The sequence below is a fragment of the Zingiber officinale genome, chromosome 5B (genome assembly GCF_018446385.1).
Source record: "Zingiber officinale cultivar Zhangliang chromosome 5B, Zo_v1.1, whole genome shotgun sequence".
In the NCBI taxonomy this organism is placed as follows: domain Eukaryota; kingdom Viridiplantae; phylum Streptophyta; class Magnoliopsida; order Zingiberales; family Zingiberaceae; genus Zingiber; species Zingiber officinale.
The window spans coordinates 7,929,470-7,937,918 of NC_055995.1; the positions used below are offsets into that span (position 1 = coordinate 7,929,470).

The 8,449-nt window shown below is 36.8% G+C and overlaps 1 long non-coding RNA gene across 1 annotated transcript; it reads left to right on the top strand.

Moving 5' to 3' along the window:
• Positions 1-6,901: 6,901 nt before the first annotated feature.
• On the top strand, positions 6,902-7,750 carry LOC121987232. The gene is made up of 3 exons (XR_006113448.1): positions 6,902-6,975; positions 7,406-7,533; positions 7,607-7,750. It is a non-coding gene; the product is annotated as an uncharacterized LOC121987232 (long non-coding RNA).
• Positions 7,751-8,449: the final 699 nt, after the last annotated feature.

Below are 8,449 nucleotides of genomic sequence, written 5' to 3' on the forward strand. Positions count from 1 at the left end.
CTAGCCTCCTCCATCAGCCTTACGTCCCTCAGATGCCTCCCCATCCTTCACTCTTGTCTTCTAGAGCTTCCATCGGCCTTGTCATTGTTGTCGGATCTTCCTTTGCCAAGAGGTCGTACCTCCGAGACTTCATCCATTGACAAGTCACACTTGGACTTACGTTGCCAAGACTATATGCTTGGACTCACACCATCAAGACTCATCCTTGGACTTTCCTCCTTTGCTAAGATCACCCTTGGACTTTCCTTGTTATACATGTATCATGTACACTCACAATGCATATCAAATATGACAATAAATCTAACTTAAATCTTTGCCCAAACATTAAAACCTAGGGTACCCAAATTACTCCAATAGACTTGAGTGCACAAGCTCTTGTGTTCTTCTGTCGATGCCTTAGTTGGGCTGAGAAGGGTTGTATTTATAGAGAGAAGTGAAGCGTCAGGAAGAGAAGACGTGGAGGATAAGCTTCCTTCTTAATGCTGTTGTGCGTCATGGTTGACGTCTTTCATTATTGCTGACGTAAGTGATTTCGTCAAGTGAGAGGAAGTGCTGTCTGAGGTTATAGCCAACGTCAGAGTTCCATTATGTTGATTAGGTTAACCTCTTTTACTGACCCATGGAGGGAGATTAAGTGTAAGTTGATGCTGTTGAGGGTGTTGCTCTGTGTTTTTCGAATCAGGCTGTATTTTTCTTTTGATAAAATTGGCAGAGATTTTGATGTTCAGTAGTGTATAAGAAAGGAAAAATATTGTACCCAAAGATTTGGGCCAATAGATTTTTTCCGTAAATGTTTCTCCAGTTAAAATATAATCTTGGGAATCCTAAAAGGGATCCTAAAGCCAAGAGCTGCCTTGGAGAGAGGCTCTCCAATGCTTATATTGTTCTTCTAACGCCTTTAGTGAAGTCCAGTCTTTTTCTATATGAGAAGGATAGTTCCCGAACGGTAATAATTGTATGTTAAGGCCTTGAACATTTAATTTAATTAGATGTCTAGCTGGTATGTTTGTATAGAGAGTCATTCTGGAGGGGAGCTCTCAAATGTTGCCAAGACTAAAGTCTCTTTTTCTTCTAGTATATGAAGAATTCTTTTGCCCAATACAAGGGGTAAAGTTTGGATTGAATCAATGTCTTGAATTCATAATTGCTATAGTAGCCCATAAGTCATCAACTTTAGAGGAGTAATTAGTCGTCCTCTATAATTTTTATATTGAAACTGTTCAACTTGAATGTTTGCTTTTCAGAAGGAATAGAGAAGTTGGTAGCGGCATCCTAAATCTGAAGTGTCAGGAGTAGAGCATTGAGGAAAAGCTTTTGAACATTTAATTTTATAAGTATATTCTTCGACACAAGTAATTGTTATCCCTTTTGTTGGATTTTGATGAAACCAGTTTAGAGCTTCTTCAAGTTCCATAAAATGTTTATAGGAGGAGAAATCTCCTAAGTCTCGAATATAAGTTTGTATGTCAGCTGGCAAAGTTTTAAGAGATAACAAATTGTCTTTTGGTTTTGTAGATTGTAAGATTTCCAATGACTGATAGTTCATTGGTTTAAGTGGAACAACAAGTACGTCTGTATCTAGTCTGTTAGGACTAGGAGAAGTTACAGCCTTTAAGTAACTCTTGTCTTCTTGTACTAGACTAGTCGTTTGTAGTACTGGACTTATAGTAAAGTTAAGACCTAATTTGGTTCGAAGTAAGTCATAAGCTTCATGAATGGAATAAAAACCTTTATAAGGTGGTGGATTGTCGTCAGGGAGAAGGCTTTTTACTTCTTCCCAAGTAGCATAGAGACCAGAGTATGCACCGGATACAATAGCGTAACAAGAGAACTTTTTACCAAGTGGCTTCTGCACAATAGTAAGAAAATAATTTGTGAGTGCATTAATGATGGCAATCTTTTGACTTGAGATGTCTGGAGAAGTTGGAATGTTCCAAATATTGTCAATCAGACATTGCTGAACATTATCAAGTTGTCCTCGTAAAGGACATTTAAAAGTATCTTGTCTGAAGTATTGTGGGAGTTCTTCTACTCCAAATTTCATAGTGTGTTGGTATCCATAAGTTCTAACTCTTTTCTATTTGTCTATCCTGCAAACAACAAGTTAAGTTAATAAGCGAGAAAGAGCATCAGCAAGAAAATTATTGCTACCTTTAATATGTTCCCAATGTATTTTTAAACCTCTATTAAGAATTGTGTCTGTGAATTTAAGCCATCGTTTGGAGCCAAGACTTTTTCTTACACCTTTTAACTGTTGACTATATTTGACTATAGCTTCACAATTTGTTCTTACTGTAATTTCAGGCTTACTGCAGGTAAATAACATAAAAGCATTTAAACAGTAGATTACTACTAAAACTTTATAATCTAAAGAAGTTAAGCAACCCTTCTCTTTATATTTACCAGAGGTATAACGACAAAGAGCTTCTGAAGATTTAGAGTCATATTTTGATTTTTTTTTACTAAATAAAGTGTCACCCCAACGTGTTTCACATCCACCAATTTCAATGACTAAGTAGTCAAAGTCTAATGGTAAAATTAACTGGGGTAAATGTTGTACCATGACTTTGATTTGTTTAACTAACTCAATGTCTTGTTGATTAAAATACTTTTGTCCAGTTTGAGAGGTTTTATTGTATAACGGACTAGGGCTGGAATTTTTTACAAAATTCCCGACCCTTCCTGACTCCCAACCCGTTCCCATCCCGAATTTTTCCCGACCCTAATCTTTCCCGACCCGTGTGGTCGGGATTTTCCCGACCCGACCCAAATTCGGGAAAAGAATCGGGTACAAAAGTTCTACCCGACGGGATTCCCGACCCGACCCGAATATATTAATAATAATTTTTAATTCAACTTTTTTTAAAAAATAATATAGAAAATTAAACACAGAATGACAGAAGTATGATTTTAAAAAACACAAAAAAGAAAGAAAAGTAAAGTAAGTAAAATAGTAAACAGTAAACTAAGGTTATTAGTTATTTACGACTTTACGCATATCAAATTATCAAATCTAATTCACTCCTCGTTCACTTCACGCCACACGCAACACGCCGTTTGGCCTTCGCCAGTTCGCCCTACTCCGTTTGCCGTCCGCCCTTCTCCCTTCGCCGTTCGCCATTCGCCATTCGCCATTCGCCTTTCATCGTTCACCCTTCACCCTCACGGGTCTCGCCCTACGCCCTTCACCCTTCGCCGTTCGCCGACTTATTCCACTGGAACCCTAGCCCACGCCCACACCGCCACACGCCCACACCTCCTTTTCGATCCGCTGCTTCTGCCTGTCCATTCGAGAGCTCTCTTATCTCTTCCATTTCTCTGCGTGTTCGGCTACAGCGTCCCTAACAACAGTTCAAGCCACGCTGCCTCCTCCATTCCCATATCGGGTCTTCACAGCTGACGTTTCCCTCCGGACCCTCCCTCTCTTTGTCTGTGCTCTACTGGCCAGTAAGCCAAGGAAGCAAAGAGCTACATTGATCTATAAAGGTATTTGCCAAAACTCATGATGGTTATCAGGTTATGTATCTGAACCCCTTTTTGGTTATGTATCTGGAACTAGAAATGTTTAAGCCAAAGTGAAGGTAGGCATAGAAGTGGATGTTATTGTAGAAGATATTATGAAACGTCATGCATTAGTAGAGTTATACCAAGCTGTTGCGGCTACGGAGTCAACAACGGCGCATAAGAAAAAAAATTACTTTGATACAAATTGGACATTCAATTTTTGATGGAACCCGTCTTCCTGAGACCATTGACATCTTTGGAATAATTTTACTAGTTATCACAGTTCCTTGTTGTCTGAAAAATGTTCAAATACTACCCGCCATTTAAGTTCCTTTTCATCTGTCTTTTTGTCCATTTTGTTTCCCATATGAAGATTATAAATGGACAAATTTTGGATTCTCTTGTTTCTTTTTATATTGGAGTCTGATCATTTTAATGTTTTTAGTTTGATGTGGTTAAAATGTATTCTTGGTAACCTTTCTTCCTTTAAAATGAATCCAAGATATAGTGAATAGGAATGTAATTTCTAGTTGTTCATTGTGATATGTCCAATAAATATAAATGGATTCTAGGGCAATTTTTGCTTATAGTTATCAGATTGCCTGTGGATTTTGGTCCTAGATCATGTTGAATTTTGTATGGTTATGGTAGTTTATGGAAATATCCTGGTCAATTTTTTTTTGTTATTGTATGACTAGTGTTCAAGTTACTAGCATGAGTATTACTGTAATAACTTATGTTTGATGTTATTGTATTTCTATTTTTCTTAAATCTTGCTCACCTAGCATTCTCTTTTTAGTAATATTTGAATGTTTCTAACTATGCAGCTATATGATTCTGAACGATATTCATATTATTGTTATATTGTAGCCGTTCATAAGTTCATTCATGGATGCATCTAGCGGAAGTGGTAGCTCTCCTTCCATCACTCAACCTCACATAGTATCTCCATCCAAAGCATCAATCATTCATGAGGAAGTAGTAGATATTGGAGGCAAAAGGAAAAAAGTAGCGGATGTATGGTCACACGCCAAGAAAATTATAAGGAGAAATGACAAAAATGAGGTCACTGCTGTTGTTGCTATTTGCAATTATTGCAAAACTGAAGTTCCTGCCCATAGCAAAACACATGGGAATAATGGCATTGATGGGCATGTGAAGAAATACAAAAAGAATCCTCATAATGCGGTGAAGTCAGGTTCTTCTCAACCAATCTTAACACAGTCGTCCATGAATAATGCTTTGACACCCCACATCTTTTGCCAAAAAAAGCTTGAAGATAAGGTTCTTGCATTTGTTGTTAAAGATGAGATGCCATTTAGGGTAGTGGAAGGGGCAGGGTTTGTAGAGATGATGAAGGAAGCTCAACCTCGATTCAAGATTCCCAACAGAAAGAAAATTGCATCTCTTGTATGGGATTTATATGCACTGGAGATGGCTAAGATAAAGAGTGTCATTGGTGATCAAAGGGTAAGTATCACGACTGATACTTGGACCTCAATTCAGAATATCAATTACATGGTAATCACAGCTCATTTCCTGGACAATGATTGGAAGTTGCATAAGCGAATAATAAATTTCACCAAGATTACCTCTCACAAAGGAGATGACATTGGCAAAGTTTTAGAAACGTGCTTGAGCGATTGGGGGATAGATAAAGTTTTCACTATCACAGTTGATAATGCTAGCACAAATGATAAAGCGGTGGAGTACATGGGAAAAAGGCTAAAGGAAATGGACACTCTATTATTTGATGGTAAATACTTGCATTTGAGATGTTGTTGCCATATTATAAATTTAATTGTCAAGAGTGGGTTGAAGTTTCTTAATGAGTCAGTTGAGTCCATTAGAAACTGTGTGAAATATATTCACTCTTCTGGGGCACGGTTGGACCAATTTAGAGAGTGTGCTATCCTATTGAAGATGGATAAAATGTCAACTGTTCCAATGGATGTGCCTACGAGATGGAATTCCATCTATACAATGCTTTTTGTTGCATACAAGTTTAAAAAAGTGTTTGGTAGGATGGCAGAGAATGTTCAATTTGTTGAATATTTTGAAGAGGTAGATGGTTTGGAGAAGAAAAAGAGAGTGGGGCCTCCTATGGAAAAAGATTGGGAGAAGGCACAAGTCTTTGTGAATTTTCTCAAGAGGTTTCATGATACTACATTACAACTTAGTGCTACCAAGAAAACTACATCACCCTTGATTTGGGAGGAAATAGTTGCAATGAGGATGATCATTGATGAGACAATACTTGACACTACTGATCCTTCATTACAAGAAGTTGCTAAGAGAATGGAGAGTAAGTTCAATAAGTATTGGGGGAATCTTGAGAAGGTGAACAAGCTTGTTTTCCTAGGTCACATTCTAGATCCTCGTTATAAACTTCAAATGATTGGGATCCATTTGGGAGATATGAAATTGGATGCTAGTAAAATACATTCCTTTGTTGACGGTTTAAAGAATTGTCTAATGGAGTTGTATCATGCATATAAAGGGAATTCACCTTTGGATCATATTAATGGGATTGATGATGGCGATGTAGATAAAGATTTGATGGAAATGTATAAGAATGATCCCATTAAACTAAACTATCATCTGAAAATGGCTCAACTAAGAAAAGCTCAAAACAAGCGAAATAACCAATGAGGTGGACAAGTACTTCTCGGATCCTTTTGTGAAATGGAGCTCAAACTTCGATATTTTAGAATGGTGGAAAGGAAATACAACGACATTTCCAGTGTTGTCTAAGATTGCCAAGGATATTTTTTCAATCCCTTCATCTACTGTTGCTAGTGAGAATGCTTTTAGCCTTGGGAGGAGGGTTGTAGATCCATTTAGGGCATCATTGCATCCCAAAATGGTGGAGGCACTAGTGTGCACTAGTGATTGGCTTAGAGGTGAAGAAATTAACTTATACAAGGAGCCGACAGAAGATGAATTCAACTTTTATAAGGATTGTGAAGAAGTGGTCACAAGTAAGTTAATATTTAACTTGTTTATCTTGGTATATACTATAGAATATAGATTATGCTTATATGATATTTGTTGTTTGTAGGTACCGTCATTGCTTAATTGTGGATGCTCCTGCTTACCAGATAAAGGCAGATATTGAAGAATATGAATATCATCAACACTAGTGTTTTGTGAATGATGATCTTTAAGACATCTACTTAGTTGCATTTATGAATATTTGTATCTTTTTATTTCTGACGGTTGCAGTGTTGTCATAAAACTTATGTTGTTTGCTTGTAGTTATTCTTATTTTGGAGGTTTATCTATTTGTTTGTTTTTTATTTATCTATTTGTCTTGGACTTCATTGGACCAATGATCTCCTGAGAGCCATGATACAAGTAAGTGGTAAATTTTTATTTATTTTTCCTTTCTTTCCTTTCTGTACCTTGAAGGATCTGACCAGCATCGTGGATGGTTTCAGAGCTCTTTATTAACCAGTATTGCAGCAACAGGTATCTAGTTTCATTTTAGAATTCTGTTTGCTTTAGACACACTTCAATCTGCATGGTGCTAATGTTGAAAAAATTCTTTGTGCTAAATCAGCAGTTGCCAACCAAGACTAATCCATGTAGTTTGAAACACAGTTGATTATTTTAACACATGAAAGAATTTAATACATCATTTTGGAAAAAGGTTCAAACTAAGAATCTTTTCATCGATGCTTATTAATTGCAGCTTGAATAGCATATGATTGTCTGTTTACTTGATTATGGTTATGACAAAAATAATTAAACCATTAGAATTTGCACTAAGCATGATTCAATATTAATTCAGAATTTCTTTCTTCTGGATTTGTTGATTTGTACAACCTAATATTATCTTAACATCCACATGCCCATAGCAACCTAATAAGTTTATTCATTTTATCTGTGCTTTTTGCAGGAATTGCTCCTTACTCATGTGTTGTTACACATGGGTTTGTACTTGATGAAAAGGGTATGAAAATGAGCAAATCTCTTGGTAACGTTGTTGATCCTGATGTTGTAATTAGTGGAGGGAAAAACACAAAGGTTTGTTCAAATATACTTGCTTCTAAATTCTTTCAATCATGCCTGGTGTTTGATGCTTAATTTGTTATGTTAGGATCAACCGGGTTATGGAGCTGACGTTCTTCGTCTTTGGGTTTCAAGTGTTGACTACACTGGAGATGTGTTGATTGGCCCTCAAATTCTCCACCAAATGTCTGATATGTATAGGAAACTACGTGGAACATTGCAGTTTCTATTGTCAAATCTGCATGATTGGAATGTATGCCATCTGTTTTATTTGTTTCATTCTTTTTTAAAAAAATTAGTATATGTGCTCCACGACCAATGATTAACCTCTGAAGTGTCTTTCATTGTTAGTTTCCTTGCTTGTTTTCTTCATCACCTTTCATAATATTTTGATAAAAATTTGTTATTTACTTCAAATTTGTCAAAATGGACTCAGTAAAAGAGCATCTTCTTCTGAAGTGCTATATTCAATCATTGTTCTTAGTTATGATATGCTATAAATAATTCTCAATATATCCTGCTGAAGTGCTGATGTGTATACATATCTTCTTCATCTGATTGACATTATTGAAAAGTTGGGAATCGCTGACCACTTTAGAGTTTAGACAAGTATTTTCACTGTTCTATTGTGTATATGGTTAGATAGTCTCAAAATACTGCTGTATAATAAAAATATTTGAACATTCGGGATATTATCTCCCTACCCGACGGGTTCCCGAACATTCGGGATCCCGAACATTCGGGTCCCGACACTTGTCGGATATGGGATCGGGAGAAAAATTGATTCCCAATTTTTTATCGGGACGGGAATTGGGTAAGATGGTTACGGGGCGGGTCCCTACCCGATTCCACCCCTATAACGGACCACTTAATTTACCAATATCCTTCAAGTATGGTCTATCATAATTAAGTAAGCCTAGAAAGGATCTGA